The sequence below is a fragment of the Neophocaena asiaeorientalis genome, unplaced genomic scaffold, assembly GCF_003031525.2.
Source record: "Neophocaena asiaeorientalis asiaeorientalis breed wild unplaced genomic scaffold, Neophocaena_asiaeorientalis_V1.1 scaffold46, whole genome shotgun sequence".
NCBI classification, from domain to species: domain Eukaryota; kingdom Metazoa; phylum Chordata; class Mammalia; order Artiodactyla; family Phocoenidae; genus Neophocaena; species Neophocaena asiaeorientalis.
This window is the reverse complement of record NW_020175393.1, coordinates 8,489,549-8,512,847: the sequence shown is the minus strand read 5'-3', so window position 1 is coordinate 8,512,847 and position 23,299 is coordinate 8,489,549. Positions and strand designations below refer to the sequence as shown.

Here is a 23,299-nt window from a genome sequence, read left to right as displayed (position 1 = left end):
GCACTGACGTCAAGACTGGGAGCAGACGCTGCCGGGCCAGCTGGGTTCAAGTCCTGGCCCTGCCGCTTTTGCAGCTCTGTGATCCTGGGGCCTCAGTTTCCTCTTCTGTAAAATGGAGATGACAGCTACAGTGCCCACCGTGTGGGTTCATTCTGAGGATTAAAAGACTTAATTCACGGGGAGTGCTCAGAACAGCACCTGGTACAGGTTCATGTCCTACCTGTACGTGAGCATGTTTGTGTGCAAACAGCAAAACACCAGGTTCACGGTGATTATTTCTGATGGCGAGGATTTGAGTGGGGCCTGGGGATACTAATAAGAGCTCCTGTTTCCAGGCCTCACTCCACGTCAGATGCTGGGCCAAATGCTTGACCTGTACCAGCGCCTTGGACCCTCACACTCACCCTATGAGGTGGGCGCTGTCATCATCCCCATTTCACAGATGGGGACACGGAGGCACAGAGGCATCGCGTGACTTACCAGGGCAGTGATGTCAGTGAGGAGAACAGCGGAATGGTCTGCCTTAGCCCTGCTGGACCTCCTCTGGGTTCGGCTGGAGGTGGGCGGGTGGAGAGGAGGGAGTAGGGTGTGCTGTGAGAGGGGTGGGGGCCCGCCTCACGGCCAGTCAGCTCCGGCCAGGAGCCCTGTCTTCTCTTTGTACCATTTCCAATAACATAGTCAACAAATATAAAGAATGACATTAATATAGGGAACGGCTTTTTCGTAGTGGGAGGGAGTGGACTTCCTTGGGCAGAGCTCCCTGCCCGTGGGTGGACTTTCGAGAGGAGTTGAAGGCCACTCACCTGGGGGGCAGGACGGGGCAGGATGGTCATGAACGTGACTCCAGATTCAGGCAGCCCTGGCTCTGACCCCTGCCTAAGCCGTTTACTCTGTGACCCTGGCCTCAGTTTCCTCACATGTAAAACTCCTCCCAGTTCCTTCCTCTTAAAATGATCGTGAGGATGAAATGAGATCCCACGACAGAATGCTTAGCACAGGCCTGGCCGGAGTCAGTGTCCGCCACATGGATGCCTCTCTTAGGCACCTGTTACGCAGAGAGTCGTGTGCCAGGCAGGGAGTGGGGCTATGCAGATATCCTTGGAGGGCCATTCTTTGAACTGTGGATCGGGGCAACTGATTGGACCCTAATCTGGCCATGAAATCAGCTTAGTGGGTCTCAATGAAAATGAAATGAAAAGGAAGTAATAAATTAAATGGAAAAGAATGATGGGAAACATCCAAGTGCATTATTGCACAGTACTGGGAAGTGTTGTTTTGTACAACTTTTTTGGAGTTTCATGTGCATATGTACACGCACTCCGTGTGTGTGTGTGTGTGTGTCCTGGGTCAAATAAAATATACTTTTCTGTGAGTCATGGTCAAAATATTTGGGGCCACTGCCTGAGAGATGATCTCCCTCCCGTGCAGTGATGTTTATGGAGCACGTACTCAGGGTAAGACCCAGCTCCACATGTGGGAGCCAGACTGGGGGGTTGGGACCCAATTCTTAGCAAGGTGGCTGGGTGAGCGGGCCCGGTGGGGGTCAGCAGACACAGAGGGCAGGGGGTGGTTAGGGAGGGCTTCCTGGGTGATGACATGCATGGGGTGGGGACAGTGAGTGGAGGCGATGTCTGGGGTGAGTGTTTGACTTGGGGTCTGGAGATAGAGAGCCCCCCAGTGGGGGCTCCCTGTCTGTGGAGGGCTGTGGGGCCAGGCCTGGCCAGAGGTGAGGGGGAGAGTTGTCTCAAGGCACTGGTTGAGGGCTGTGCACGTTTTCCCTGGCTGGGGTGGGGTGGGGTGGGGTAGAGGAGGACTCAGGTTTACTGATGTTCTGCCCACCCCAAGACTTGCAGGATCTGCGGTGATGGGTGGGACTCAGGGCTCAGATACTCTCCCTCCTCCCCTTGGCCCCTGGGAGTCTCCTGAGTCTTCTCCTCCTTTTTGCTGCCCCGGCTGGCTCAGATGGGCCTGGCCTGGGACCTGGCTCAGCCCTGTGCCCTGGTCCAGGAGCCAGAAGCCTTTCTATGACTTAGATCTCTGCCCGGGCTAAGTTGGGGTCTCCGTTTCTTCATCTCTAAAGTGGGCGTACAAATCCCTGAGCAGCCAGCCGTCTGGATGGTGATGCCCACCTTGTGACCTAACAGGGATGAGCTGGCTACAGGAAGTGTGGCGAGCTCTGGGTGGGTTGTAACTGTTGTCTCTAAGGCTGGGAGGGCTGGGGCAGGTCATGAGGATATCAGCTGCCTCGCTGGAGAGCCCCCCCACCTCCCCACCCCGTGACCTGGGGCAAGGGTAGGGAGAGGCCTGTGACCCATGGTGAGCTGGGGATATCCCCGGCTCTGAGGGGGAGGTGGCCCATTAGGGGCCCCAGGGGATGAGACCCAGATTTGGCCTGGGTCTGGGAAACCCAGCCTCCAGAGCCCCCACCTACATGGGGTACCCGAGGAGCCCCAGCTTGGAGGCCTGTGATGCCAGGTGGAGGGTCTGTGTCCTTGGACTTTTGGCAGAGGTCAATTTTCAGGAAGCTGTGGGTGGCTTTGAGGCTGCCAGACCCAGAGCCCAGAGGCTCAGGCGTGAGCTCCCACAGGAGGATGTGGTATTTAATGAGAGGCCACGAATATTGAGTACCTACTGTATGCCAGGCACTTTAGTATATGTGCAAATTGAATCTTCACAATAACCTCACGTGCAGGTCTTTTTATCATGCCGTTTTTAGGTGAGGAAACTGAGGCTCAGAATGGTCAAATCTCTCTCGCTGGCTAGTGAGTGGCAGGGCTGGGCCGAGGGCATGAGTTCTGGATTCAGGCTGCCAGGGTTGAAAGCCAGACAGTAGCACTTGCCGGCTGTGCAGCCTTGGACAAAAGCCTGAACCTCTTTGCGCGTTCGTTTCTTGCTCTGTGAAATGGGTATAACCGCAGTGCCCTCCTCAAAGGGTTGTTGTGAGAATTCCATGAGATTATGGAGGTCACGTGCTTGGTACTTAGGACACCATCTCTCCTGTCTGTACCAGGGAACCATTGTGTGGCCCGGGGCCCATTCTCTGGTCTCCTTGGGTCCCAGTCTCCTCAGCTGTGTGACACAGGGTACTGACCCCTTCCCTGCCCTTCTCAACAGAATTGCTGGGGATCAGATGGGATCAAAACCCCAGATGGGTCCTGGGGGAGGCCTTCACAGAACAGAAATGCTAGACTCTTCAGCCCCCAGAGCTACCAGGAATTTTTCAGGGCTTGGAGCTAACTGCAGGTCCCGATGTATTTTGTCTGGGCCTGCTTCAAGCTTTCATGTTTCCTGCTGGCCCGTGGAGGCATTTGAAGTGCTGACCCCACATCTACTCCAGAGTTTCTCAAGAAGTGTTCTGTGGAAGGGTTTGGTGATCAAGCAGGAGTGGGAGAGTTGAAAAAAAAAAAAAATGGATTTCTTTGCTACAGGACTTGTCAGAGCCTTTGATATGCTAATATTCTTTATGCACCTCCAGTGTGTGGTCATGGTATATACTTCAGGATATTTCAAAGGCCTGGTGTTCAAAGCTCCATTTTCCAGATGGAGAAACTGAGACCTAGAGTGAAGCCTAGGAAATGATTTTCCCAGATCATGCAGTTATCGCTAACAGAGCTGTGACTAGAGTCCAGGGCTCCTGACTCCATGGCCCGTGCTCTGCAGGACACCGACTTCTTGCTCTCCTTCAACGTGTGTGGTCTGCTCCCTTCCTGAAGGCTCCTCACCTTTTTCTGGCCCCTTCCCTCTGCCTCCCAGCAGCATTAGAGGGTGTCCTGTTCCTTCTGGGTGTCACTGGAAGAGGGGCATACGGGCTCCTGGGAGATGCTTCTGGGCTGGTAGATGGCAATAAGGCTTCATCCCAGCTGAGGGGCTCCTAGCAAGTTAATTCAGTTTTCTGAGCCTCGGTCTCTTCAACTGTAGAGTGATACTCGTCACCTTGTCTCTCACCTGCAGGTACTGAGGGGTTCAGCTCTGACACCTTGTGTGAATGTGTTCTGTTGATCTTCAATTCATGTCCAGATGTCCATGAGTCTAGCAATTCTGATCATTTCGGGGTGGGGGCGATGAGGGAAGAGCATGGAAGAAATGCGGGAGCCCCTGGCCGTGGGATCTGGCTTGGTTCTGACTCCCAAGTTCCGATTTGCTCCCCACATTTGATGTCTGCCCTTTAGTATATTGCTGGCCCTCTCTGGTCTCAGTTCCCCTGGTCACCTAGGACGTGGGCTGGTCTGGCTGACACTAGGGACCCGTTTCACAGGGGAGGGGAGGAGAGCCGGGGGCATGGTTTCCCAGTGTCCTGTGGGGAGCTGGTGTCACAATTGGGAAGGAAACTCAAGTGTCTCGGTGCCTCAGTACGGCTCCGCCTCGAGCATGGTGGTCTCCAGAATCTGCCCGCTCCTCTGAATTCCCGGCCCCTTCAGGCAGGGAGTGTGTGCGGGCGTGCCCACATCTCTGTCCACTCAGCAGCTGGGGTATAAATATCCCAGGCTCTCTGCGGGCTGCGGGGGGCTCCGGGTGCAAGGCTGGGGGGTGGGCCAGGCTGGCTTGGGAGGTGGGAGGTGGTGGTGCCTCCCTGGCAGTGTCCTCTCCCCTAGGGCTGTTTGCCCAGGTTATTCTTAGCACTGACTCATTATAGAGACTATTTTTAATCCTGTTTCTAAGCATTGCCAACATCTGGTGCAGACAGTACTGAAGGGGGTGGGGGTGGCAGGGCGACCCTTTGGGCATTGCTGGGGACCAGAGCCTCTGGCAGGACAGCAAGGACAGAGTCTTCTGCTTCCTGCACCTGCCACTGCTTAAAACTGGGCATGCAGTAGGCGTCCTATTTGTGCTTGAATGTTGTTGGCTCCCCCACAACCTCATCCTTCCAGCGCCTGTCGGTGGGGGTGGGGAGGTGGGCTGGGGGTTACCATCCCGCCGGAGAGCACGAGCTGATGGTGCTCATCGGGTGGGCTTTCCCACGTCCATCCCTCAGGGATTCACTCTGCCTCTGACCCCTGAAGAGAAGGGCCTCCTCAGAGCAGGAGGGCAAGCCCCAAGCTGGGGCACTTGTTACAGCCACTGCTATGGGAGGAGCCGGCAGACATTATAGGGAAGGAGGGTGCTCAGTGGTGAGTGTGCAGGCTCCAGGGCCAGACTGCCTGGGCTCAAGTCCTGGCTTTGCTCCTTCCTAGCTGTGTGACCTTGGGCAAGTCATCAACCTCTCTGTGCCTCAGTTTCCTCATCCGTGAAGTTGGGGTGGGAGTAGAGTGTTGTAAGGATTCAGTAAAATAATAATGTACCAAGTGCCTACCTAGTAAGTGCTGTATAGTAGGGAGCTGGTGGTATTGTCATTATTGCTATTGTTATTGTTACTAGTGAGAAGCTCTGTGTGTGCCCTGAGTTGGGGAGGAGGCATCCTGGCTGTTCTCTGAGTGAGGTGAAGCTTGGCATGGGGCTCAAAGGGAGTGGTTGTACACAGGCATCGTGATGGGGTGATTTCTGGCAGGCTTCCCCGAGGGTTCAAGGGCACACAGGTGGGTTGGAATGTGGGCTTTGCCCTTCACAGTTTGGGTGAGTCACTTTTCTTTCTTCTTTTTTTTTTTTATATTCTTTTCCATTATGGTTTATCACAGGACATTGAATAGTTTCCTGTGCTATACAGTAGGACCTTGTTGTTTATCCATCCTATATGTAATAGTTTACATCTGCTAATCCCAAACTCCCAACCCATCCCTCCCCCACACCCCTCCGCATTGGCAACCACAAGTCTGTTCTCTATGTCTGTGAGTCTGTTTCTGTTTTGCACATAGGTTCATTTGTGCCATATTTTAGATTCCACATATAAGTGATATTATATGGTATTTGTCTTTCTCTTTCTGATTTACTTCACTTAGTATGATAACCTCTAGCTGCATCCATGTTGCTGCCAATGGCATTATTTGTTCTTTTTTATGGCTGAGTAGTATTCCATTACATATATGTACCACATGTTCTTGATCCATTCATCTGTCAGGATATTTAGGTTGTCTCCATGTCTTGGCTGTTGTGAACAGTGCCGCTTTGAACCTGGGGGTGCATGTATCTTTTTGAATTACGGTTTCGTCTGGATACATGCTCAAGACTGGGGTGGCTGGATCATATGGTAATTCTATTTTTAGTTTTCTGAGGAACTTCTACACTGTTTTCCATAGTGGCTGCACCAACTTACATTCCCACCCACTCACTTAACTTTTCTGAACGTCCATTTCTTTACCTTCATGACAGAGATGATACTACGTAGGCCATAGCGTTATGGTGGAAAATAAAGCATTTGATGTTCGTGGAGCATTTTACCCAGTGCTGGGCACATGGTAGGACCTGAATCCATGAGACTTTCTTTCGTTTGTTTTTTGCTGTGTCCCTTTCCCATGTGACAGATAGGGTGCCCTGGGTCTGGAAGGTTTGGACGGCGGGGGCTGGGGTCCTAGCTCTCAGTGAGCTATGTGATCCACACTCATAGCTTCCCATGGTCTTCTGTAACACAAAGAGGCCAGAGAAAATTCTGGTTTTCAGACCCTTTCTCAGAACCCCTGGGGGTGCCTCAGGGAAGGACTAGGCACCAGAACAGGGTGGTGGGGGGAGAGGCCCCCAGTTGGAGGCCAGGTGGTCTGGCCCTTCCCCCTCCCCACAAAGCTGCTTCATTCTCATGTTTTACTATCAAGTTTCCAGGTAAAATTTGTCTGAAAATGGGGTTCTGCTGTTGAAAACAGCCTGGGAATCTCTGGTGGGTGACTTCCCAGGCTCCTGTCGTCGGACGTCTGTGCCCTCCGACGTGGCAGTGACTCTGGGAGGTGACCTGTGCGTGGGCACTGTTGCCCAGAGGGTGCTGGCACTCCCCAAGGGGCGAGGGGGCTTCCAGGCTGCTCCTGGGGGAGAGATTTGAGCGCTGCCCTGGCCTCGCTGACTGTGGGACGTGGGTGCCCACAGGCAAAATCTCACAGGCAGGAGCGAGGGCTGAGATTGGGCAGAAAGGCACGTGCCACAGGGCAGGTACATTTGTAGTGAATGCTCAAGAAATATTTGAAAGGAATGAATGAAGTGGCACCAGCACAGCATCCCAGGGCAGCGGTACCTCTGAGAGGGTGGCAGATCCCCACTCTTCCCCTTCCTCCTTGCCCTCCACTCCCCCTTCCCTTTCGTCTGCTTTGCTTGACCAGTCTTAAGCTACCCCAGCCCTGGGGGCAGGCTCGGCCTCGCACATAAACTTGAACAAAGACACTTCCTCAGCCTGAGCCTCAGTTCGTTCATCAGTGAAATGAGGATGATGGGCTTGGCTTGGGAGGCCTCCTCCGGTGTTGTGACCTCTGTTCTCAGGGCAGGTCACATGCACACCAGGGGAAGGCCAGCCCCCATCACCAGGCAGGGCCCTCAGGTTCCAAGATGAAGCTGGGGATGCCCCGGGGCTCCGACTGGGGCCTCCAACTGGGGCCTCCAGGGTGCGATGTGCCTGGGCCATGGCTGGGGTGGGGATGTGGGGGGCTGTGGGTGTGAGAGGAAGGGTGGGCAACCAAACATGTCCGCTGGGCCAGGGCCGCCACCATGACTTTTGTGTGTGACCCTCTGGAGTATGGGTGGCCGCCAGTAGGAACACATTTGTGTCCTTGTGAGTGGGTGTGAAAGGGTGTGTGAATCCAGCCGGCCAGGGAGCAAGGGCACTTATCTCCTGTTGCTGGGAGCTTCCTGGGCTCTGAGGAGAATGGAAAGTGATTCATGCAAAGGGGCGCCCCCCCAGTTCCCCACTTTAGCCACGACCTGAGGTATAGGGTGGCCTGGCTTCCTCCTTTGCCCCCACTCACCAGAGGCCCATGGCCCCCTCCTCCTTCACCTCAGACCCTGTATCTCACTCTGGGGTAGGGTGCTGCCCAGACCTGCAGTCTGACCCTCCTCTCAGTGGCATTTGGGGCGGGGGTGTGGTCCATGCCTGCAGCTCTAGAAGGCAGTGCGCCCCCAAGCCTGGCACAGCTAAGCCCCTGCGCCAGAGGAAGTGGCCTTCAGAGGCCCAGCCTGGGACGCCGTGGTCACCACCCCACACCAGCCGAGTGGTTTTCCAGCCAGAGGAGACCTGCGGGGAGGGGTGAGGAGAGGCTCCACCTGCCCACCGTCTCCCCGGCTCCGGCCATCCTGGCTGCAGCCACTGCCTGTGACTCATTCCCCCGGGGACTGAGCCGGCTCCTCTCCTGGGGCACCGGCCCAGGCTCAGAAAGTTGGGGAGGGAGGAGTGAGGCCCTCTGTGCGGGGAGGGGTCGCAGCAGACCTCTCTGGTGTCCTCTGGCCTCTGCAGACTTCACCTTCCCTTTGCCGCAGCCCCCGATTACATAATGGGTCCCAAATGCCTCACAAGTAAGCGGCCCAGCCTGGCAGCTGGACTCAGGAGTCCCTATTCCCCAGTGCCCGCCACCAGCGCACGTCCCCATTCCAGTGCCCGGCTCGCTGGGGGAGTGGGTGGTGCCTCTCACACTCCCCCCCCCACTGTGAGGGGGGGCTGGGCAGCCTGGGAGGGGGTGGGGAGGCCCTCTCCAGGGAAATGAATTCCTGGCCTGGCCCCAGATGCCGGCCTGCCCAGCTCTGCTCCGGGCTAACGCTGGGTGCACACACAGCCCCATTGTACGCCTGGGCCCTGTGCCCGCCATGGGCCTGGCACCAGCTCCATCAACAGCAGTGGCTCCGTCAGCTCCTCAGCACCCCCTGCCAGGGCCCGAGCCACTGGGCCCCCGGGGAGGAGGAGGAGGGAGGGCAGGCGATTAGGTTGTGAGTGAGGGTGCCCCGAGCTGAGGCGCCGGGGCCGTGCAGATGCCTGAGGAGCCAAATGCATACATTTGTTTCTTTGTCAACTGTGGATACAAGGCGGGGAGCACTGTCCCCCATTCACATGAGGCATCAAGACCCCAAGAGGCTGCAGTAGCCTGCCCAAGGGCACACAGCTAGCAAGGGATGGAGCCGGGGTTCGAGCTCAGGCAGCCTTGGTCCAGAGTCTTTTCTGCACCCCTTACTGTGCTACATACCCAGTCTCCAGGTCAGGGCTGGGGGAAAGGCAGTGCTCCTTCTTTCCCCAGCCCAACATTGAGGAGCTAGGCAGGCTACTTTCTGGAAAGTACATGTCCCCAGGGTGGAAGGGGACCCTGGAATAGTAGGGCCTGGAGCTGTGCGCTTGTGAGAAGCGTGGTGGTTTTCAAGGATGATACTGGTGGCTGGACAGGCAGAGCAAGTCTCCAGAGTCGGAAGGCGGCTCTGTGCCTCAGTTTCCCTGCCCCACCGGCACTGAACATCCCCTGTGCTTCTTGGCAGGGCATAAGAATGTAGAGGTGAGGTGTGGCCAGGGCTGAGACCTGGACCCTCATCTCCTTTTCCGATGCTCCATAGGCTGGCTGGGAAGTTCCCTTTTCCCAACCTAGACCAAGGCCTCCTGTTGCTTCTATTCTTAGAGTCTGTCCTGAGCTGCCCCATCTCCTCAGGTTTCCCAGCCTGAAGGGTCCTCTGAGGCCGGAGAGCCTGCCAAGGGGGCAGCCTAGCTCTAGGCTGTGAGGGGGTCCCATCTCTGCCTAGCGCCCAGGCCCCTCAGGCCAGGCTGGAGGGTGCCCAGAATCAACTTCCATGGGTCTCAACTTATCCACTCATGACCTCCGACCCCATGGGTTTGGGCAGAGCTGAAGCTCCTCCCTTCTTCTCGGCCCAACCTCCTTGTCCCCTGCCCATCGCGGGCACAAGGCCTGGCTCCCCCTTGGTGACACCTCAGCCCTCTCAGCAAATGGACAGGGCAGTCTGCAGGGACCACCTGGTTGTGCAATGCCAGGGCTGGGCCTTGGGGACAGGTGGGGAAGAGAGAGGCTGGAAAGGGACACCAAGGCCAGCTCCCTTCTCACCCCACTCTGGAGTCTTGTCTGCTTTCCCAGTCTGCTTGGGCTCAGCTTACCCCGATTATGCTGTCCCCCAAGACAGCCAACACATCTTCATCCAAGGCCACAGCAGGGCACATCAAACCCAGAAGGGCCAAGTCTGAGTGCCTTCTCCCTGGGAGATGCCGAGAAAGAGAACACCTGGGGACAGCCCTCAGGGAGTTTCTACTACAGCTGAGAAAACTAGGCAGAGTAACTTCTCTGTGCCTCAGTTTCTCATTTATAAAATGGGTACACTAATATTTCCTACTTCCCAGTGTTGTTGAGAAGGGCAGATGAATTAAGACATGGTAAATCCCTTAGGAACAGTTCCTGACAAATGGTAAGTGCTCAGTTCAGGTTTATTGGTAGTAGTCATAGTGGTAGTAGTCATTCTAGTAGAAGAAGTACAATATATGATATCAGGTAATGCTGTTTTTTCCAAACTAGGTTGTGCATACCGGTGAGGACAGGGACTGTCTTACTCATCTCTGTATCTTGGCGTCAGGCACAGAGCCTGGCTTGGAGCAGATTAAGTAATTGTTTTCAAATGGTGATCAGAGGAGGGTAGAGTCAGGGTGGGCTGACTGGAAGAGGTGGCCCTAGAATAGGGCTTCCTGAGATGCACAGGCATTAGACAATCTGTGGATGGAGGATGGGGCAAGGGGTACATCTGGAAGCCTCGATTGTGTTGGGGAGAGAGTGAGAAAGCCCCCTGAGCCCAGGACTTGGTGAGGACAGGGGGATCCTGGATGCCTTAAAGGCCCATCTAGGGAGTTACGACTTTATCTGGTGGACAGTGGGGAGCCACTGGGGGTGATGAAGCAGGGGGATGACCTTTCTTTGTTGCTTAGTCCATTTTGTTTTGTCCAAGTGTTCTCCACTTCTCCAAAGACAATAAACCCTCTCTCTGCTCTTCAGTCCCTTCTCTCCAATCCATATGCACCCCCAGCCCACATATCCATGCTCCGTTCTTGGCCTTCTCTGCTCAGCTGTACTAGCCTGCTCCCCCTGCCTGCTCTTGTCCCCTTCCTCTCCCTGGCCCCTGACCCATCTTCCCTGGGATTGGGGTTGGCTGGACTTGGACTTGAGGGGAGAGGGATACAGGCATGGTGTGACCACATGGTGGGAACCCGTGTAATGGTGACAGAGCCAGGACACCCTGTTCTGACATAGCCCGCTACCCCCTTCAGGGAATGATGCACCCCCACCCCCAGCCAACAGTGTGGCTAAGGCTCATTAGGAAGAATTTACTTAGCATTTGTCAACCTGATAAATGGAGATACAGGTTTCTCTAACAGACAAATTAGAGAGTGATGGGCCTTCATTTTCTTGTTATTAAATTTAGCCTAAAAGGATATTGAACTGCATGGGAACCAGACTGTAGAAAACTACTGTGTCTCTTCTGTCTCCTTTCAAACATCCATCCATCTATCTATCCATTATATCCATCCATCCATCCATCCGTCCATCCACCCACCACTTCATGCATTATGCCCATCCATGCACCATCCATCCGTCCATCATATCCATCCATCTATCCATCCATCTGTCTGTCCATTACTTCATTTATTATATTCATCCATGCATCCATGCATCCATCCATGCATCCATCTACCAAATATTTACTGAGCACCAAATTAGATGCTTTATGTTTAATCCTTATAGAAACTCTCCAAGATGGACACTATCGTCATTTTGTACATGAGGATACTAGGATGCTGTGGAGTTAAGTAAGTTGCTGACGGTTACGCAGCCAGTAAGCGATCTGGGATTCAGCTCTACCTGCTTCAAAACACATGTTCATAGTGTGGGATCAGATGGCCTCCCTGGGTGTCCCCAGGGCCTCGTTCTGAGCGTGGAACATAACAGCTTTGCTATTGAATGAACGGACAGGCACACTCAGGTTCTGGAATGCTGGAGTTCCATAGTTCCATCCTAGGAGCAGCCTGGGGTGGGAAGCTCTTCTGGGCTTCCAGTTGTACTGGCATTTGCTACTGGTAACCTAGTGTTGCCATTGCTGCCCCTGTAGTGGAGGCTTCTTGGTCACGTAACTTGCAACCCAGCACGTGCCTGTTTCTTCTCTTCATCAGGCTAGCTCTGCTTCTGAGGGCAGTCCTGTCTTCCACAGGTAGGAAAGTTCTAGGTATGTGCTTGGCCACTGCATTCAGCCCCACCAGTCTCGCCCAGCAACTGGGCTCTTGGGCACCTGTCTCGCAGCTTGTCCATAGGACGCCCAGCCCCCATTTTACTCTGCCCCCTTTATTGGCCTTTCTTTCTAAGCTGTGGAGTTAGCTGCACAATTTCAGGTTAAAACTGCCTCCTCGGGCCCCATTGGCCGAGACAGGGCTGTGAGTGCAAGCAGTCTACTTGGGAAGTGACCCCAGGAAGCACGGCTAGTGGAGCAGGCTGAGTGAGACACAGAGGGGAAGGGAGCCAGTGAGTTGTGTGTTCGGGAGCAGGTGACCGCTGTGGGCACCAGGCTGTCTCAGTGCGGATCTCTGGAGAACGTGCTTTAGAGCTTCCCAGCCGCGGGATGGGGTGAGGGAATTGGGGGTTTATTCCTGGCTCCCCCTGGTCTTTGGCCGGGGGAGGGCGAGTGCTGCCTCCATTGGCTCTGGCACAGATGCGTGCAGGTGCTGGCAGTTGGAGGTGCTCAGGTGGGCAGGAGGGACTGGGAGTGTCCAGGGGCCCTGACAGCCTCTGCCGCGCTCACCGAACCCAGGTGTGGTGGCCCGGCCAGTCCCTCGGAGTGTGCCTCTGGCCAAACCCCCTTCCTACAGCCCTCCTCTCTCCATGCCCACGAAGCTGCCACTCCACCCCACCCACGCCCGCCACTCTACCCCAGGCAGACCCTTCCCACTGGGGCCAGTCACCGGTACCACATTCATTACATTCAGCAGATACTTAAGGAGTACCTACTATGTGCCGGGTGCCACCAGAAGAGGAGGAAGCTGCCAGGACCCCTCTAGATGCTCACAGCAGAGGAAAGGGATCCAGCGTGAAGGAGGTCCTTCCCATTGGTCCGCCAGACGCGGCAGCCCTTTCCACCCATCTCTGAGCTCTACCGGTCTCTCCTAGGGGGCGGGGCCAACAGGCTGGGGGCGGGGCCGACAGACTGGGTGGCCACAGAGCTTGGGCCACCTTTGAGTCACCTCCCGGCTCTGTCGAGGCTGTGATTGTAGCGGTTTTTCTGACTTCCTTTTCCTTTCTCTCGCTGCCCCTGCCTCTTCCCTCATGGGGCCACTAGCCGCATGGCTGCCACGTGGCTGCCTTCTTCAGTCGGGAACTGAGCCTTCTAGCGCCCTCCCTTGGCAGGGGGGCGGGGGGGGGTTTATTCATGGGCACCCTTCTTTGTCACCGGTGAAAGCCCTGCCTGGTGCCTGCTTCCTGAAGAGGGCCCTCCTCCTTCTTGACTCCTGCCCCCACCCCTCAGACTCCACTCCCACTACTTTCTCCTGCCTTGTAGGGCCCCGGTAGGGGGCAGAGTTAAGAAAGGGAGGTGGTGTGTAGGTAAGGCCGCCTGCTGTAGGGGCAGGGGAGGGCAGGCAACAGGGCTGGGGCAGGTGCCGGGCCTGGCGGGAGCACACACAACACATGCTCCAAACTCCGTATTGGGCCACAGGCAGGACTGCCAAGTCCCAGTCCCTTTGACTCATCTCTCCAGCCGCCACCCACAGACTTTCCCCTTGATGTTTTCACTTCCAAACCAGGTTTGGTCAGGGCGCGTGTGCCAGGGCGGCGGGGGCAGGAGTGTGTTGACCTGGGCTGGCCAAGCTCGTTCCCTTCGACGTTCTCCTCCTACTTACCCGTGGTATCTATTTCCCACCCCGTGGGCAGGGCCAGCGCTGGCAGAGCAAACGTCAATCGTGTACCTGCCCCACTTGGATAGAAAGATGGCTGTACTTATTCGGGGCAGGTGCGTCAGTGTGAGGGCTGGGAGGACATCGGAGACATTCGCGCGAGGTCAGAAAGGGGGCACTTACGATGAGGCTTTCGGTTTGTCTCAGGATGGAGCTTAAGCATCTTTGATCGGGGGAGGAGGAGAAGTTGCAGCTGCAGGTCGGCTGCCCGAGTCTTACCCCCATGGGGGAAGCTGGGGAGACAGAAGGACACAGGTTGGGGGAGACGGTGAGTGGGGAGAGCAGAGTGACTGATGCTCCTCCCCCACCCAACACGCACAGAAGCCAGGGCACTGGGTTCCTCTCCCTGCCCGGCAGAGGGCAAGCGCTTCTTGTGGCGTTTCAGGACAGCAAAAGGGGTGGGTGGGCCGCTGTGTGCGTTTTGAGAGTGAGACCACCATAGGGTTCATCTCATACCTGTGTGTGTTGGGGGGGCTGGATGGGGCAGGTGGAGGCGGCTCCCTCACTCCAGGTGCCTGGGGTGGGGGGACATTGCTGTACAAGGTCATTTCTTTTGTTGGGGGGAGAGGTCTCCTCTGGCTCCCAGAGGGAGATGGGGTAGAGGTGTCAGCCGGGTACCTGGGCAGGGCAACAGAGAAGCTGAGTTCTGGGTCTGGGGCAGCTGCCATTGGGGAAGTCCTGGGCTGAGCGAGGGCTAGGCAAGGACCCAGGCAAGGGACCCCTGGATTTTGTGCCCCAACGGACCATTCCCAGAAGCTCAGCTCACGCCGGGGTGGGGCTGGGGAGGAGGCCCAGCCACCGGGTGGGTGCGGGTAGCAAGGGGAGTCAGTCTGTGATTGTCCAGTGGCCCCTGCCTGCTCTGGCTGCCCTGTCCTGCCCCCACCGGGCATGAGTCAGACCGAAAGCAGAAGCTGCCAGACGTTGCGCAGGGTGAAGTGAGGCAGAACCAGCAGTGCTATTTTGGAAACCGGTTAATTCCCCCTTCTGTCCCCCAGCGCTCATCACTCAGGGCTCCCCCCACCTCCTTGTCGCCAGCTCTTTGCCTTCCTCGAGGGGACTGTTGGGGCGAGACTTGATGTCCCCTGGCCCATATGTCGGGGGCTGGGTGTGTTGCTTAAAGCTCCTCTGCTTGCTGGACCCCTCCTCCCTGGCCAAGATGTGCTGGCTTCTCTGGAACCGGCCTTCTGGGGTGTTGGGAGGGCAGGGTGCCCCCTCCTGGTGGGAACTAGCAGACCGGGTGAAGGATGGTCGGTGGCTTTTAGCACTGCCCCTCCTCCGCTGCTCTCAGGCCAGCTGTCAGCCGCCTCTTCCAGGGCTGTGAGCTGACAAGGGCTTCAGGTGGGAGCCTCTCCCGGCAGTGACTCTTACAGGTTTGGGAGGGATTTCCAGACCCGGAGGGGAGGTATTTTGGGGCCAAGGGCCTTTCCAGAACCCGTGACATCACGCACCCTGCAGCAGCCCCCACTGACCCCCTAGTCAATGGTTCTTTCTTGGGCATCTAGGCCTGCTTGAGGCCCCACATTTTAGGATTTCTTTGGAGCCCGTGTGAGCCTGGGGGCCCCTGGCCGTCCAGCCCGCGGAGGTGACAGAGGTCAGTGGGTGTGTGTTTCTGAGCTGAAGATGAGGGTGTATAGATGAGAGTGTTACCCACCCGTGGGCCGGGGGGATGGGGGTCCCTGCCACTCCTGAAGCTGTGTGGTCAGGGAGAGGGTGTGCTTTGCTCTTGCTCGTGTGATTGTGTGCGTGGGAGATGGGTGCGGTCTCCATCCGCAGTGTGTTGCCGCCCCCGGGGTGGGGGGGCCCTGAGGTCAGCGCTCCACCCGGCTATTTACCCCCCGGCAACCTGGGGTGGTGGGTTTCATGCACTGGGGCGGGGGACTGTCAGCAGGCACGTTGCAGGTGACCAATTAGAATGTGGGTCCCTCTTCAGCTCAGGTGAGCAGGACTTGGGTTTCTTGTCGCTCAGCTGGGTTTGGGGCTTAGGCGGGGTGGGGAGGGGCAGAGCAGTGTTGGGGGAAGAGTGGTCTCCCAGGCCCGCTGCAGGGCCCCAGAGTCTCCCACGCCTCACGCACGGCGTGCAGGCACAGCCTGTCCTCGAGGTTGTCTGCTCTCTGCTGGAGCTGTTCTCTGGGCAGCTGAGTCCTGGGGTGGTGTGTGTGTGTGTAGGAGATGCTGTGAGCGTGTGTGAGTAGGTGTGTCTCACACGGCCTGTCTGGTTGCTTTCCCACTGGGAACCATATCAGCTTCCAGTCAGTTCCTGCAGACTGTTTCCCCTCCTGCCCGAGCCAGAGCCCCAGCACCGAGTAAGCCCGAGTCCAGAGATGGCCTGGAGCCCTGCATTCCCGCCTCCACCTTGGCTCCTAGGCCTGCCTGAGAGTTTGGGTTGTTTGCTCAGGTTCACTGTGCTGCTCAGAAGGCCTGTGCCTGTCCCTTAAAGGCTCTCTCTCCACCTCCCGGCTCTCCCCTCCCACCTGTCACACTTGGAGCCAGCCAGTGATCAAGCCTCCAGGAAGCAGCAAGTAAAGTGACTTTAACGTGCCCACAGATGTCCTAGGAGTCCATGTGAAAGTGCAGATTCTGACTCAGTAGGTCTCGGCTGGGGCCTGAGCATCTGCATTTCTAACCAGCTCTTGGGGCTGTGATGCCTGTGGATCTTGCTTTGAGTGGTGAAGCCTTAACTGGCCCTCTTCCATCCAAACTCCATCCAGATGGACTCTGCTCATGCGGCCAGGGAACTAACCCTCAGGGGCCACCCCCTAGGTGCACTCCGGCTCCTTTGATCCCCTCACCTATTCTGAAGGAGGTGGCATTACTGCCATCCTGTTTTACAGATGGGGAAACTGAGGCTCTGAGAGGTTGAGTACCTGTCCCAGGTCACACAGCTGGAAAGTGGCAAAACCAGACTTGAACTCTGGTCTGTCAGGTCCAGAGCATATGAGCATTCCAGTAAACCCAGCCATCTTCCGGGGAGCGGACTCAGAAGGCTGAGATGCAGCCAGGGGGGCTGGGTGAGGGGTGGGACCGCAGCTGCAAGGAACATCCAGCCCCACCTGCCTAGCCCAGGGCCCCTCCGCTGATGGGCTCACGACTCCCTACCTGCCTCCTCAGGCCCTTTCTGGACTGACTCCCCGCCTGGGCACCCGGCCTGCTGCCGTGCCCCTGTGCACTCACCTGTGTCTGCGGAGGTTGGGTGTGCGGACCAGGCCCCCCAGCCCCACTGCCTACCAGCGTGCAACCTTGGGCAAGTGGTCAGCCTCTCTGCCTCAGTTGTCCCCCTGTGAAGTGGGGGATATATTACTACTTCCCCAGTAGCATGTGCCTGGAGGATTACATCAGTAACATGTATCAACTCAGAGCCGTGCCTGGTGCATAGGAATCGCTCAGTGCCAGTAGTAACAAGCGCCTGCTGGTTTGTTCCCGGAGACCATAGGCCACCTTCTGCAAATGTAACGCGGTTGTCAGGGCTCATAGGTGTTTTTCTTCCTTCTTTTTCCCCTGCAGTCTTCCAAAGCCTTCTTTTATTAGGCAAAGCCTGGATACTTCAGTTTTAAAGAGGTTGTTTTTGAAGTCCTCAGAGGCAGATTAAATTCTTAAAAAGGAAGCCAAGCAGTAGGAGTTCATTGCAGTGGACAAGCAGAGATTGGAGAGGCCTTCGCAGCAGGGAGGAAGCAGAGGAAGCCCCCAAGGGAGGGGGTTAGGAGCCAGGCGCCCGGCCTGGGGCAGGGAGACCTGGGTTTGGAGCTCAGGTTTGGGAGCCAGAAGCCTCTTCGTGTGCCGGCTGCCCGCTCCTCGCTGTCCCTGGGCTGCATCCTCCTCTTCTGAGGAGAGATGGACGATGGAAGACTGGGTCTCCAATGCTGCCACAGCTCTGGAGAGGGAGCTCCTGAGAGTTGGAAAGCAGCGCCTGGCTCTCCCTCTCACAGGCCTGTAGGCTGGCTCCCCGGGCACCCGGCCCCAGACCCATCCATGCTGCCCGAACCCTGCACCTTCCTGGACAGAGCAGGAAGGGGGCCACCACGGCCCTTCCAGCCTCCTCACGTGATCAACCAGGGGTCCAACTGGGAGAGGGGACAGGACGTGTCTGAGGTCACGCAACTGGGTCGTGATATAGCCAAACGCGGTTTTTTGATCCCACTCTGCCCTTTCGGAACAGACTCATTCCAGAGGGTCCAAACTCCCGGGCCCCAAATCCATGATGGCACACAGTGACCAATCAGGCGGAGCCTTGAGACGCATCTTCCCTGGTGGGGGTATCGGTGACCTTATGGGCTGACCTAGCATCCACCGAAACTTAGCTGAGCTTCCCTCAGCAGGGGGATGGGATCAGGTGGGCTGGGGTGGGCGGGGGAGGTCACATGGGGCTTGAAGCCCTTGGAGACCCGTCTGGAAATCCTCCCCTTGCTCTTCAAGCCCCTTTCCTGTCTGGGGTGCCATCTGTGGGCTGTACTCCCCGCCCTGCCCCTCCCTCTGCATGTACAGCTCTGCTGCCGTCCAGTGCCAGATCTCTGGTCCATGTAATCGCATTTCTGTCCAGCCAGTTTGATATAATTTCCCCCCGAGGCCCTCGTGTGGCCACGTTACCGCCTCAGTGAGATCCAGATATATGGTCTCCTGAGCCCTGGGCATGGATTGTCTTGGCTGTTCGGCAAGAAGAGAGCCTGCAGGTGGGCGGGGCCTGGCCTGTGTCCTGGGGCATCCAGGAGGGCTGAGGGGTGTGCAGGCCTCTCTGGGACCCTCTGGAGGGTTCACTGAGGGCAATGTGGGGTGAGGGGGTGAGGCAGGGCTGGGAGTTTACGGGAACAATAATCCATCTATCTACAGGGATCTTCCCTGTGGTCCCCTGGTTACCTCATGGGACTGGAGCTGGTGGTGGTCGCACACCTGAGGGAGACCTGGGCTGGCCAGGAACACTTCACCATGCTCTTGCAGTGTGGCCTTGCACAGGGCCCTTAACCTTTCTGAGTCTTGGTTTTCTCATCTGCAGAGGTTCTGTTTGTCCCATGAAGTGTTTGTGGGGGACTGGTGAGATCTGATACAGGTCACGTGCTGAGTGCAGCGCCTGGTCCATCGTGGGGACTTGGAGCGTCTGCTGAATGAGTGAACAGGTGGTAATTGAGCATGTGATGGGTGGTTGGATGAGCAGCCTCCCCGGGCCCTGAGCCTTGTTCTGGGAAGTCTGCCGGCTAGGATCGGGTGGAGGTTCTAAAGAAGAAAGCTGATTTCTCTGGGAGCTTCCTTGTAGCTGGGGAGACTGGAGGTGATTAGGAAACAACTGGAGAACAAAGTAGTGTGGCCACAGGCAGGCTGTTCAAGGGGATGGGGTGTCCAGGATTGGGGGTGCAGGGGAGAAGGGGAAGAAGGGGGTTTCAGCCCCCTTGCCCTACTCTAACCCAGGAGACAGGTGGCTGCCCACTGAGCGGCAGGGTGAGGGATTCTGCAACGTGTGTATCTGTGTGTGAGAGACAGAAACAGACAGACAGCAGAGGGTCTGCATGTGTGGCTGGACTGAGTCTATGCGTATCCCAGGGTGGACATCTCCCAGGACCTTTCTGGTTTCTCCCTCCGTGCTTCCCTCAGCCACATGTCCCCCTGGCCCCCCATCCTTCAAAGCCCAGTGGCAGTCCTCCTGGGATAGGCCTCATGCCAGGGTCCAGCTGATCCCTATGGGACAAGACAGGCACCTCTCTGGTCTGGGATTGCCTTTGAAGCTACCCCCCTTGCCGCACAATTGCCTTGCCTTGCCCCAGGCCAGCCAGGAGGTGCCAGCTCCCACCCTTTCCTGTGGGATGTGAGCTGGGTCCTCAGGCTGATGGGCCTGAGCTCTGGGCCCTGGAGGCCACTCAGCAGGCCGGGAGCTCCTGTGGCTGCCCTTCATCTCCCCTCTCCTTCCTCTCCCTCCTCCCCACCTCCTGCCTGTGTTCAGGCTTGTCTAAAACAAGCCCCTGCCTGTACTCCCCCCACCCCAGGGCCTTCAGCAGCACCCTGTGGTGCACACTTACCGGGGCAAGTGTGAATTCCAGTTGCTTTTTTTCAATGTTGGAAGCATCCGGAGAGCCCACTGTTGCCTTTCATGACCCCTAAGGAACCACGGATCAGCTAAGATAATAAGGACCCACATGACTAAGTGTCTCCAGCGCTGAGCCCTGGGCTAAGGGTTCTCTTTAGAACTTAGAGAGGTGGGTTTCACTGTTCCCCACCTGCCTCTCCCATAGCACTGCAGTGAATTATGTATAATATACAAGTTTTAGAAAAGAAAATCTTTTAAAACACAGGGATTTTCGAGAGGAAACAAAGAGGGTGCCTGGTATTGGGAAAAGCTGGCCAAGGCCTTTCTGCTTCTGGCCAGTCTGTAAGGAGAGACAGAAGCTGGTGATCACTAGGCAGTGCTGTCCCCCCACCTGGGGCCTTGTTATGGGGTGTGTGTGCGTGTGTGTGTGTGTCAATGGATGGGGGAATGGATGGGACCCTTTTCTCAAAAGAAATTTAAGAATAGAAAGAGGAGACTCACCCAGGGATGCCCCCGGTGGGCATGGATGAAACGAGAGTAACCAGTGACCGAATGGTATCACCCTTCTGCCCATGATTTCACCCTTGCAGAGGGGAAATCACCCAGCATCCAACTTAGATCACAGCAGCTCTCTGGGAGAGGTTCCCCACTGGTAAGTCCCACTTGAGTGTTGGAAAGGCTGAGGCTAGGCTCAGACACTGAGTCAGGCCCAAGTCTGGGATTCATCCCCAAGCATTCTGATGCCAAGTTCCCATAGCATCTTGTGGGAAGGCGTGCTGGCTCCTGGGGATCTTATGACACCTCCCTACCCTTAGCTCTCTTCGGGTTTGGCCCAACTGATGCCCGCCAGGCCCTGCAGGGACCCGTGACTGCCTTGGTAATTTGGAACGGCCCTGTCCTAAGGCGAGGGGGTTGCGTGGACATTCTTGTTCCGTTTCCTAGTTCATCAGGCCTTCCTTTGCCACATCCTCGGCCAGAGGGGGCTCAGAGCAGATAAAACAAACCCCAGACCTGGAATCTTCCTCTCTCTTCCCTTCCCAAGGCCGAAAGGTTACCCAGGAGGTCTCGGGGTCCTTCGCCCTGCTTCCGGGAGCCTCGGCACCTGTTCAGGAGGCCTTCCTTTAGTGGTTGGTTTGATTTCCCCTCGGCCACGACTGGGCAGCTCCCACACAACTGGTAGTTTGTAACAGACTGGGTCAGAAGAAAACTTCTTCCTACCACAGAGGTGCAGAATGTGATAAACGGCTTAACCAAGCATCCTGGCCTCTGAGCTTCCACACTTTGTTGTTTCAGCCGCCAGACATATGTTTTTTTCTGGGAATACAGGAAATTATCTCTGCCCTTTGAGGGAGGACAGAATTTTTTCTGCTTGTGTTTGGGGATTCCAGACCATTCCCTCATCCTGGGCACCCTCTGGCCCCCTGAGCTAGAATGAAAGAGATCAGCTGCTGAAACACTTTGATTGGTGGGGGGCAGGGGGAGAGGCGCATCTTCAGTGGAAATCCCTAAAATAAAATGTGGCTACCTTGTCCCAAGTGCAGGACCAAGGCCAAACTCTTAAGTCCCAGGACTAGGTTGGTGGAGCCAGACTGCCAGCGTCCAGCCTCGCCACTTATTAGCTCTGTGACCTTTGGCAAGTGACAACCTCTTTGTGCCTGTTTCCTCATCTGTGTGTGTGAGGGGGACAGTACTGGTATTCATGTCATGAAGTGATTGTGATAATTAAATAAGGTGCTTTGAACCATACCTGGTGCATAGTAAGTACTCCATAAGCATTAGTATAAAATATTTTCCCTCATTAGAAAGATATACAGGGACTTCCCTGGTGGTCCAGTGGTCAAGAATCTGCCTTCCAATGCAGGGGACGTGGGTTTGATCCCTGGTTGGGGAACTAAGATCCCACATGCCTCGGGGAAACTAAGCCTGCGTGCTCTACAGCCCGCACGCCACAGCTGGAGAGAAGCCCACACGCCGCAACTAAGACCGGACACAGCCAAACAAATAATTAATTAAAAAAAAGAAAGATATACATTTTCATTAGAGAAAAAGAAGAATATTCCACAGGTAAAAAGAAAAAAAATCGGGCTTCCCTGGTGGCGCAGTGGTTGAGAGTCCACCTGCCGATGCAGGAGACACGGATTCGTGCCCCGGTCCGGGAAGATCCCACATGCCACGGAGCGGCTGGGCCCATCAGCCATAGCCGCTGAGCCTGCGCGTACGGAGCCTGTACTCCGCGACGGGAGAGGCCACAGCAGTGAGAGGCCTGCGTACTGCAAAAACAAAAAAAAAAAACAAAAAAGAAAAAAAATCACTCACGATTACATCATCCAAAGAAGTCAGCAATATTTTAGTATATTTCCTCTCAAGAGGTTTTTCTACACATATTTGTGCATGATGATCAGATTTTATATACAATTTTGCATCCTACTTTTTGTCACTTGCCATATCCCTGTGTTACTTGTTGTAAATACAACATTTGATGAGGAGGAACACGACATAATTTTTTTTTTTTTTTTGGACTGCGTGGCTTGCAGGATCTTAGTTCCCCAACCAGGAATTGAACCTGGGCCCTCAGCAGTGGGAGCGCAGAGTCCTAACCACCGAATGGTCAGGGAATTCCTGAACACAGCATAATTTAACCGTCCTATTGCTGGACATTGAGATTATTTTTTATTTTTCGCTATATAGTGTGATGGGCATCTTTATGCATAAAAGCCTTTTCTGCATTTGAGATTTCTTCCTCAGGCTAGTGGATATTTTTTCAGGCTTTGATACATATTGCCAAACTGCTCTTCCAAAGAGGATGTACCAAGCTACATTCCAGTAGTTGCATTGAAGCTGCCTGGTACCAAAGGCATTTTAAAGTTGTAGCCACACTTGGGTGGGGGAGGGTAGAGGGTAATTCATTCAACTTTTCTTTTACATTCTTTAAGGTCTGCCCTCATTCTTACGTACAATTTTAGTGAAAGTAGGACACACCTACAGGAAAGTGTACAGACTATTGAGTGAGCATCTGGATGTATTTTCATAAACTGGACACTCCCGTGTCGCCAACCCCGGCATCAAATTACAGAACATTCCTAGTCCCCACACCCACCCCAGGCTGTCCTGTGCCACCTCCCTGTCACTCCCCCTGCAAGAGTAACCAGGATCCTAACTTCTAACACGCAAGATTCATTTCCCCCGTCTGTACATCGATCGTGCTGTGTGCGTGTTTGCCTTCTTTTGTTTGCTATTATGTCTGCAGGAGTCATCTGAGTTGTGTGTAGCAGTAGTTGGTTCACTTCCATCACTGAGCAGCGTTCCAGGGCATGGAGGTACCACAACTTCTTTATCCATCTTCCTGCTGATGGACGTTTGGGTGGTGTCCAGTTTTGGCCACTACGTATAGCGCTGCTGTGGACTGTCCGGTCCGTGTCCTCTGGTGCCCACATGGATGCTTTTCTGCTGGGCAGATACTTAGGAAGGGAGTTGCTGGCTCATGGCGGCGACTATGTATTTTCTGCTTCCTGCTCGTTTTTTTTTTTTTTTTTTTTTTT

General features: G+C 55.6%; 1 protein-coding gene across 1 annotated transcript in view; it reads left to right on the top strand.

The window, feature by feature from the left end:
- TFEB (transcription factor EB) overlaps nucleotides 1-23,299 on the top strand; it is a 47,653-nt gene that overhangs the window by 12,506 nt on the left and 11,848 nt on the right.